Source organism: Podarcis muralis, chromosome 13, assembly GCF_964188315.1.
Source record: "Podarcis muralis chromosome 13, rPodMur119.hap1.1, whole genome shotgun sequence".
Classification (NCBI taxonomy): domain Eukaryota; kingdom Metazoa; phylum Chordata; class Lepidosauria; order Squamata; family Lacertidae; genus Podarcis; species Podarcis muralis.
The window spans coordinates 34,683,237-34,691,854 of record NC_135667.1 but is presented as its reverse complement, the minus strand read 5'-3'; the positions used below and the strand labels follow the sequence as shown (position 1 = coordinate 34,691,854).

Below are 8,618 nucleotides of genomic sequence, written 5' to 3'. Positions count from 1 at the left end.
CAGTTCAAAAGCATGTCAAAGTGCAAGTAGATAAATAGGTACTGCTCTGGCAGGAAGGTAAACAGCGTTTCCGTGCGCTGCTCTGGTTCGCCAGAAGTGGCTTAGTCATGCTCGCCACATGACTTGGAAGCTGTGCGCTGGCTCCCTCGGCCAGTAAAGTGAGATGAGCGCCGCAACCCCAGAGTCGGTCACGACTGGACCTAATGGTCAGGGGTCCCTTTACCTTACAGTTTAAGAGAAAATCATATGAAATTGATGTATCAATGGTATCTAATGCTGAGTAAATTGGCAAAAATGTATACATCTAAATCAAATAAGTGTTGGAAATTTTAAAAGGTTCTTTTTATCAGATGCGGTGGTCTTGTAGTAAGGTTAAAGCTTCCTAGGAAATTATGTATAATGAATTGAAAAGGACGTTTAAAACAACGTTTGTAAAACAAACAACCAGAAGCTTTTCTTTTGGGAATTATAGGGACAGTACTACCTAAATTTATTTATGTATGCTATTACGGTAGCAAGAATGTTACTTGCCCCAAAATGGAAAGAAGCAGAAGTCCCAGCAAAGGAAAAATGGATACAAAAACTTATGGAGTATGCAGAAATGGTGAAACCTTACCGGAAGAATAAGCAATCAAGGTAACAAACTTTTTTAAATAAAATAATGGAAATGGTTTGTTGAATATTTACAGATAAATTGTAAACAGATAAGAACTTTGGCAGGATTATTGTGATAACCGGCTGTATTATAAGAGTATATATTTAAAGTGGATGAATAAATGAGCAAACTAAGCTGATTTGGATATGCAGAAGATATTAAAAAATAAATTTAAGGAACTGTGGAAAGAGGGGGAAGGAAGTCAAGATTTGAAATGTTAAGATGATTGTAAAATTGGTGAAATGTATAGATTTGAAAAGAATAAATACAGTGGTACCTTGGGTTAAGTATTTAATTCGTTCTGGAGGTCAGTTCTTAACCTGAAACTGTTTTTTACCTGAAGCACCACTTTAGCTAATGGGGCCTCCTGCTGCCGCCGCACCGCTGGAGCACGATTTCTGTTCTCATCCTGAAGCAAAGTTCTTAACCCGAGATACTATTTCTGGGTTAGTGGAGTCTGTAACCTGAAGCGTATGTAACCTGAAGCGTATGTAACCCGAGGTACGACTGTAATTTGTTTTGGGGTTTTTGTTAAAGCCACAACTATAATAAATAAGAATGCTGGTGATAGTCGTGGCATCCTGGGTTGATAATGAATAGTCTCTTCTTTCTACCTATATGACCTCTTTCCAGCCCAGTCTGTTCTCAGACAGTAGTATCTTCCAGATCTCGCTCCTCTCCCTGCCCCTTCCCTGCGGCTCCTGCAGAATGGATCAAAGAGAGAAGGCCACTGACATCCCCTTGTTCGAGAGAACCTGAACTTTCCGCGGCAAGCTGATGCTCCATTGTCTGCGGGGGAAATCTTAGCTGGCGGAGAAAGATGTCCAGATAGGCGCAGAGAAAAAGGGGACTCTGGGAGGAGATGGGCGCAATTTTGTAACATGACCCTTCCTTCCCTCCCCACAACCCAGCCGCCCCACCTTTCACCGAAAACAAAAAGGCAGAGAAAAAGATTGGAGATTACCACGACAGCATTGTCGAGGTGAGGAAAGGCGTCCTCGCCGACGGAGGGGAGGGAAGCCATTGGAATCCTGCACCGCTTGTCGAAAGGAGATATTGCAGCAACGTGCCTTGATCCATTCCCGATGGGTTGGGAACGCCCTTCTCTCTCCCCATGTGGCCGCTGAGGTGGGGAGATTTGATATCACCTCGCTGTCGCTGTGAACACGGCATGGGGGACAGTGCAGCTGGAGGAAGGGCAAAGCAGCTCAAGAGCTCCTGACTTCTTGGGCCTCTGGTCCATGCACCTGAAGCAGGAGTCCTATTATTTATTATTATTATTATTTATTCAATTTATATACCACCCTATACCGGGAGGTCTCGAGGCGGTTCACAAACAAGACCACAACATATAAAACCACACCAAAAACAATAACCCAAACACACCAAAAAGAGCCACATTCTAAAATTAGGGTATTGGATGACAATAAAAAGGTAAAGGTAAAGGTACCCCTGCCCGTACGAGCCAGTCTTGACAGACTCTGGGGTTGTGCGCCCATCTCACTCAAGAGGCCGGGGGCCAGCGCTGTCCGGAGACACTTCCGGGTCACGTGGCCAGCGTGACAAGCTGCATCTGGCGAGCCAGTGCAGCACACGGAAACGGCGTTTACCTTCCCGCCAGTAAGCGGTCCCTATTTATCTACTTGCACCCGGGGGTGCTTTCGAAATGCTAGGTTGGCAGGTGCTGGGACCGAGCAGCGGGAGCGCACCCCGCCACGGGGATTCGAACCGCCGACCTTTCGATCGGCAAGACCTAGGCTCTGAGGCTTTTACCCACAGCGCCACCCGCGTCCCTATTGGATGACAATAAGATCAACCAAAGGCCTGGTTAAAAAGGAACGTTGTACGGTGGTACCTCAGGTGACAGACACTTCAGGTTACAGACTCTGCTAATCCAGAAATAGTACCTCGGGTTAAGAACTTTGCTTTAGGATGAGAACAGAAATCGCGCTGCGGCAGCGGGAGGCCCCATTAACTAAAGTGGTAACTCAGGTTAAGAAGAGTTTCAGGTTAAGAACGGACCTCCAGAACGAATTAAGTCCTTAACCCGAGGTACCACTGTATAAGGAAGGTGTATAATGAAGGCGCCAGGCGAACTTCCCTGGGGAGAGCATTCTATAGATGGGGAGCCACTGCGGAGAGGGCCCTGTCCTCGTGTTGCCACTCTCCGGACCTCTTGAGGAGGAGGCACACGAAGGAGGGCCACAGAAGATGATCTCAGGGTCTGGGTAGGTTCATATGGAAAGAGGCGGTCCTTGAGGTATTGCAGTCCTGAGCTGTTTAAGGCTTTATAGGTCAGAACCAGCACTTTGAATTGAGTCCTAGTCAGTTTATTATAGTTTCCCACAAACACATCTGTGTTCAAAGCAGTTCACAGAACAACCAACACAGCCTAAGTACTTGGTCTTTATTGAACATTCAATCTGATTTGTTTGCAGGGTCTTGCCATTAGTTGGGTGAAGAAAACACTAATTATTTTATTCATTCATTCATTCAGTGAATTTATATACCATCCTATATCCGCAGGTCTCAGGGCGGTTCACAGAATAAAATCAGAATATAAAACCACAAAATACATAATCAAAATAAAAACAACAACAACACTCCAATACCCCCCCCAACCCAACACATTTTGAAAGGGCATAGGCTGGCACAGATGCTCACACTGGTTCTTACTTTGAAGAAGTTTCCAGGCACTCACTATTCCTGCTTAAGAGGTTCAGTACTAGCAGGAGACATGGGTGGGATGCAGGTGGTGCTGTGGTCTAAACCACTGAGCCTCTTGGGCTTGCCGATCGGAAGGTTGGCAGTTCGAATCCACACGACGTAATGAGCTCCCGTTGCTCTGTCCCAGCTCCTGCCAACATAGCAGTTCAAAAGCATGCCAGTGCAATTAGATAAATAGGTACCTCTGTGGCGGGAAGGTTTTTCCGTGCGCTCTGGTTTCCATCACAGTGTCCCATTACACCAGGAGTGGTTTAGTCCTGCTGGCCACATGACCCGGAAAGCTGTCTGTGGACAAACGGCAGCTCCCTCAGCCTGAAAGTGAGATGAACGCCACAACCCCATAGTCACCTTTGACTAGACTTAACCATCCAGGGGTCCTTTATATTTTACCTTTTACTAGCAGGAGAGTGAGAGCAGCAAGCCAGAGGAACGAGCGACAGGCCTTAGGGCTACTCTGCTCCAGGGCCAGCCCAATACATTTTGGCACCTGAGGCGAACCACAAAATGGCGCCCCCTTCGCCACCCGGGAAGAAAGAGGGAGTGAAGATTGACATCAGGGGGCAAGGGGGGGGGGGTAAATCACTACACTTGGATCTGCTGCCCCTGTGGATTCTGCTGCCTGAGGCGGTTGCCTCATGTTGCCTTATAGGTGGGCCGGCCCTGCTTTGCTCTATCTTTGCACAATTAACCATCAACCGATCGCGCATGCATGCAGCTGCCCGTCTGGCAAGGAAGAGGCAGGATTCTGCCCCCACCCTTATCTTAGGATCTGAAGATGTTTGGCATTGCCTTGGTGCTCTGAAGACTGCCTGGCTTGTAGACACGTTTCCATTTATAGAAAGGGTAGACCGGCTGTCTCATCCAGTGCCAAAAATGGTAAACAGAGCTTATCAGGATGCTTAGTCTGGCTATGAAACTCAGGGTGAAAAAGGGGGTATAGGAAGATTGATCTGTTGGGAGAGAGTGCAGCACGTGAATGAAAAAAGAGCTGTCTTAAAGGAAGTTGAATGTGGCGGAGGCTGTGAGTCTAAACATGAAGGCCATATAAATTTGGGGGGGGGGGGAGGTTTTTATTGGGTAGGATTAAAGGCTCAAGCCAGAGCTGAGAGAAGGAAATTAGAATCGAATCAAGTTTAAGCTTTAATTGAAAATCAAGAGGCAAATTTATGGCTCGCTGAAGCTGGGGCTTAATCCAAGCCGGGGCTAAAGCCACACAAATGCCAAATCTATTTGCAAGGTCCTTTCTCAGTCCTGGAACAATGCATGCAGTCATGGCACAAGAAAGTTTAATATGAACATGTGCAGAGTGCCTTAATGAGCACAGCTGGCCCACACACGGATCTGGGTCAGCTTTGAGGTAGACCTCCTTCTCAGTTCAAAGTCAGGGACACCACTTTTCTGATAGTTAGCGCATTCACTTTTTGGAAAAGCTTGTTGCCAGGCACCCAATGGATGCTGGAGGGATGCTGTGCACCCCAAAACCCTAGTTAATCCCAGCATTTATTTGCAGGGCGGGTGTAATGGAAGATCCTCCTTATCATCTATGCTGCGTTCTCTGGCTGAAGGTTGGATCAGAACTGTGGATAGCTGCATATTGCCCACGCAGAGTACCAATGGCTATGGATATTGGAGAATTCCAACAAAAATGCAAATGGTAGCAGAAATGGACTGTGTTTCCTTGTTCACCCCCTGCCTAGAATGGAACTCAATCCAGTGAACACAATCAGTATTTGCTGCTGTGTTGCTTTCAGTCCATAAATGTAGCTGATTTTGTAGTTGTTTACATTTCTCCCCTCTCATCTGCACTGCATTTCCTTTGGATTGAAGCCAATGGGGTGGAAGAACATGATGGCAATATAATGTATGCAATCAATTACATAAGTTATGTGATTTTTGTTGCTGTGCACAGCAAGACGAATAATGGCATTTTTGCTGGAAGGCGAACTGCAGCCGAATGGAAACAGCGATGCATGTAACCAACAAAGGATGTAATGGAAGACGATGCCTTCTCACATCCCTGCTGACGGCTCTATTTATTAAAACCCAGAATGGGAGGCAGGGATCTGTCAAATTATTCAGGATCCGTCTGCAGGACCCATCCAAGATAGGATGGTTTGCACACACATGCACAGGCACACCCCGTGAACAGAAGCTGGTGAAGCTGGCAGTTCAATGTGACTTCCACACTGGCATGGGGTCAGCCCCCTTCACTGCACCTGAGGATGGCAAGGTAGCTTAAGGGGGGGGGGGGTCAAGGCAGGCCTCAGGGCACCCAGAATTCTGTTGTTCAGTGTCTCAGTACCACTCGCTGCGTTAACTGGTGCCCGCTGGCTGTCCACTCTAATAATAATAATAATAATAATAATAATAATAATAATAATAATAATTTATTTATACCCCACCCATCTAGCTGGGTTTCCCCAGCCACTCTGGGCGGCTTCCAACAAAACACTAAAATACAATAACCTATTAAACATTAAAAGCTTCCCTAAACAGGGCTGCCTTCAGATGTCTCCTAAAAGTCTGGTAGTTGTTTATTTCTTTTACATCTGATGGGAGGGCATTCTACAGGGCGGGCACCACTACCGAGAAGGCCCTCTGCCTGGTTCCCTGTAACTTGGCTTCTCGCAGCGAGGGAACCGCCAGAAGGCCCTCGGCACTGGATCTCAGTGTCCGGGCTGAACGATGGGGGTGGAGACGCTCCTTCAGGTATACTGGGCCGAGGCCATTTAGGGCTTTAAAGGTCAGCACCAACACTTTGAATTGTGCTCGGAAACGTACTGCCACAATGGAACAGTGGTGCTAGGTTGCATAACGGGGACAGAGCAAATGCAGTACTCATAGCGTGTGTGGTTTGAGCTGGCACCCTCACCACACCCTCACGTGGCCAGGGGCCTTCCACAAATGGTGGAAGAAGGCAGCTAGAGGAGACAACCTGAAGTGTAAATGGGTTCACACGAGGCAAGACACAGTGTTAACAGCAAGAACCTTTATTGAATTAACAGAACTGGACAACAGGGACAAAGCAACTGCTTATATACATTTCTGAAGGCCTGGGCCGCTCCCACTTCCAACGTGATTGGCTGTCTAAACTTCCAAGCTGCAAATCACAACTCAGAATTTAAGAGCCAATGGCAGAGGCCCAAATCCTGAAATGTTCTGTGATTGGATGTCATGTATCAAATCAGAGCACAGGGGCTCAGAATCCTTGGTCCAGACTCAAGCTCAGGCAAACACAGACCCTACTGAATACATAACACAACCAACCAACCCAGGCCCGAAACTAGGAAGCAATCCTGCCATTGCACCTTTGTCTGGGAAGGACGACGAATGCACAACAGTGAGAGTCTCTAGACAACATTGCACACATAGCAAAAAAGACCCCCAAATACAAAAGTGATAGTGTGTTACCCTAAGAACATATTTAATATGATGAAGCACTTACTATCAAATGCATCTTCCAGGGAGTGTGTTGGCCTCTCCTTCGGCCTGGCTGTCTTAATAGCAGGCAATGCTCCAAAATACACACGTGAAGAGTCTGGATACGTTTCCTCCGAAGTCTTGTGTTATCGCTCTCTGCAAGGATGCCAGATTAATCGGATGGGATTGAAAAAGACAGATGAGTCAAAATGGACTTTCAACCAGGGCTCCATCTTCTGACATATATTGTAGCGTGTTCATATTTGGAGGGTTTTGTGGGTTTTTTTTGTTATTTATGCTCTGTTAGAATGATGGGAAGAGCCAGAGATCCAATAATGGAGAAGGAAGTAGCTGCGAGGAGGGCTCTGGAGGACTGCCCCTCATCTTAACCCTCTTCCCCTCATCCACTGCCTGAGGGTATGGAGCTGAAACTCCCCAACCCCGTCTCCTAAAAAATATTCTCCCCTTGCAAAAACCGATTTCCTGCTGCTTTCTTGTAGGTGGGAACTCCTCTCAATTTTTTGAGAAGGGGGTGGGGGTCACTGCTAGGGATGAGTGAATCTGTCCACTTCAATTTCTCATCTTCCCAGCTCAGTTCTCCACGCAACTTTACATTTTTTAAAGAGTTCCCATGAAAACGCACCAGCAAATTTCTCCTGATAAACACATGCTTGTAGGCAACATCCTCCTCCTAATATACATGCTTTTTTGCAAAGCAGTTCCCCCTAAAGTAGTAGTAGTAATAATAATAATAATAATAATAATAATAATAATAATAATAATAATAAATTTATTTATACCCCGCCCTCCCTAGCCAGAGCCGGGCTCAGGGTGGCTAACACCAGTAAAATTCAAATAAAAACATAATGGGGGGGGGGGGCAATTTAAAGCACAAGTTAAAAATACAATTTAAAATGCAGCCTCATTTTAATAGTAGCCCATAGATCTAAACCATGGGGGGGGGGGCAAAATATAAGGGTTCAGACTGAGTCCAAATCAAAGGCCAGGCGGAACAGCTCTGTCTTGCAGGCCTTGCGGAAAGATGTCAAGTCCCACAGGGCCCTAGTCTCTTGTGACAGAGTGCTCCAGTAATGTAATTGATTGTTATTTTCACTAATATGTGCGGTTATATGCATTTTTGCATGCATTACTCAGCTGGAGAAGTGCACTGCAAAATTCAGAGGAGCGAGTATTTCGAAGGATGCTGTGTGCCAGTTTGCATCCTGTTTCGAAAAGTGAAAAATCAGGTAAGTTCACCATTCAACGCACACTGGGCTGAATTTCTCCCAAGTTCTGCAAGCTTTCTGGGAGAGGATATACAATGAAATGGGGGGGGGGGATGCTTAAAATAGCTTTTGTTAAGAAACCAGAAGCTACAAGAGAAACTTACGGAATATGCAGAATTAGCAAAATTAACAGATAATTTACATGAAAGGGACAACAAAAGCTTCAGAAGAGAATGGGAACCAGTTACAATATATATGAAGAGACAACATGAAGAGTTGGACTCACTGGTCTTTTGGTGCTACGCTCTCATGTGAGTCAGCCGGCTTGCATGAGAGCATGGCGCCACTGAAAACACCAGTGCAGAATGATTTGATCATTCTGGGATCAAATCAGAAGCCAGGATGGCTTCTGTAATTCTGGGAATGCCCCAGGCAAATAGGGGCAGTTGGAGGGTATGCAACTGAACTATCTGAGAATTGCATATAATTCCCCCTCCCCATGATTTTGTTTCACGCCCACCCAGTAAATGGCGGAAAAGGAGCTTCTCAATATTTTGAACACAGCCCCATGCCTAATGGTAGGGCCGTGC

At 46.2% G+C, this 8,618-nt stretch overlaps 1 long non-coding RNA gene across 1 annotated transcript; it reads left to right on the top strand.

The window, feature by feature from the left end:
* Positions 1-527: 527 nt before the first annotated feature.
* On the top strand, positions 528-5,903 carry LOC144325021 (uncharacterized). The gene is made up of 3 exons (XR_013390304.1): positions 528-636; positions 1,289-1,637; positions 4,893-5,903. It is a non-coding gene; the product is annotated as an uncharacterized LOC144325021 (long non-coding RNA).
* The last annotated feature ends 2,715 nt before the right edge of the window (positions 5,904-8,618 follow it).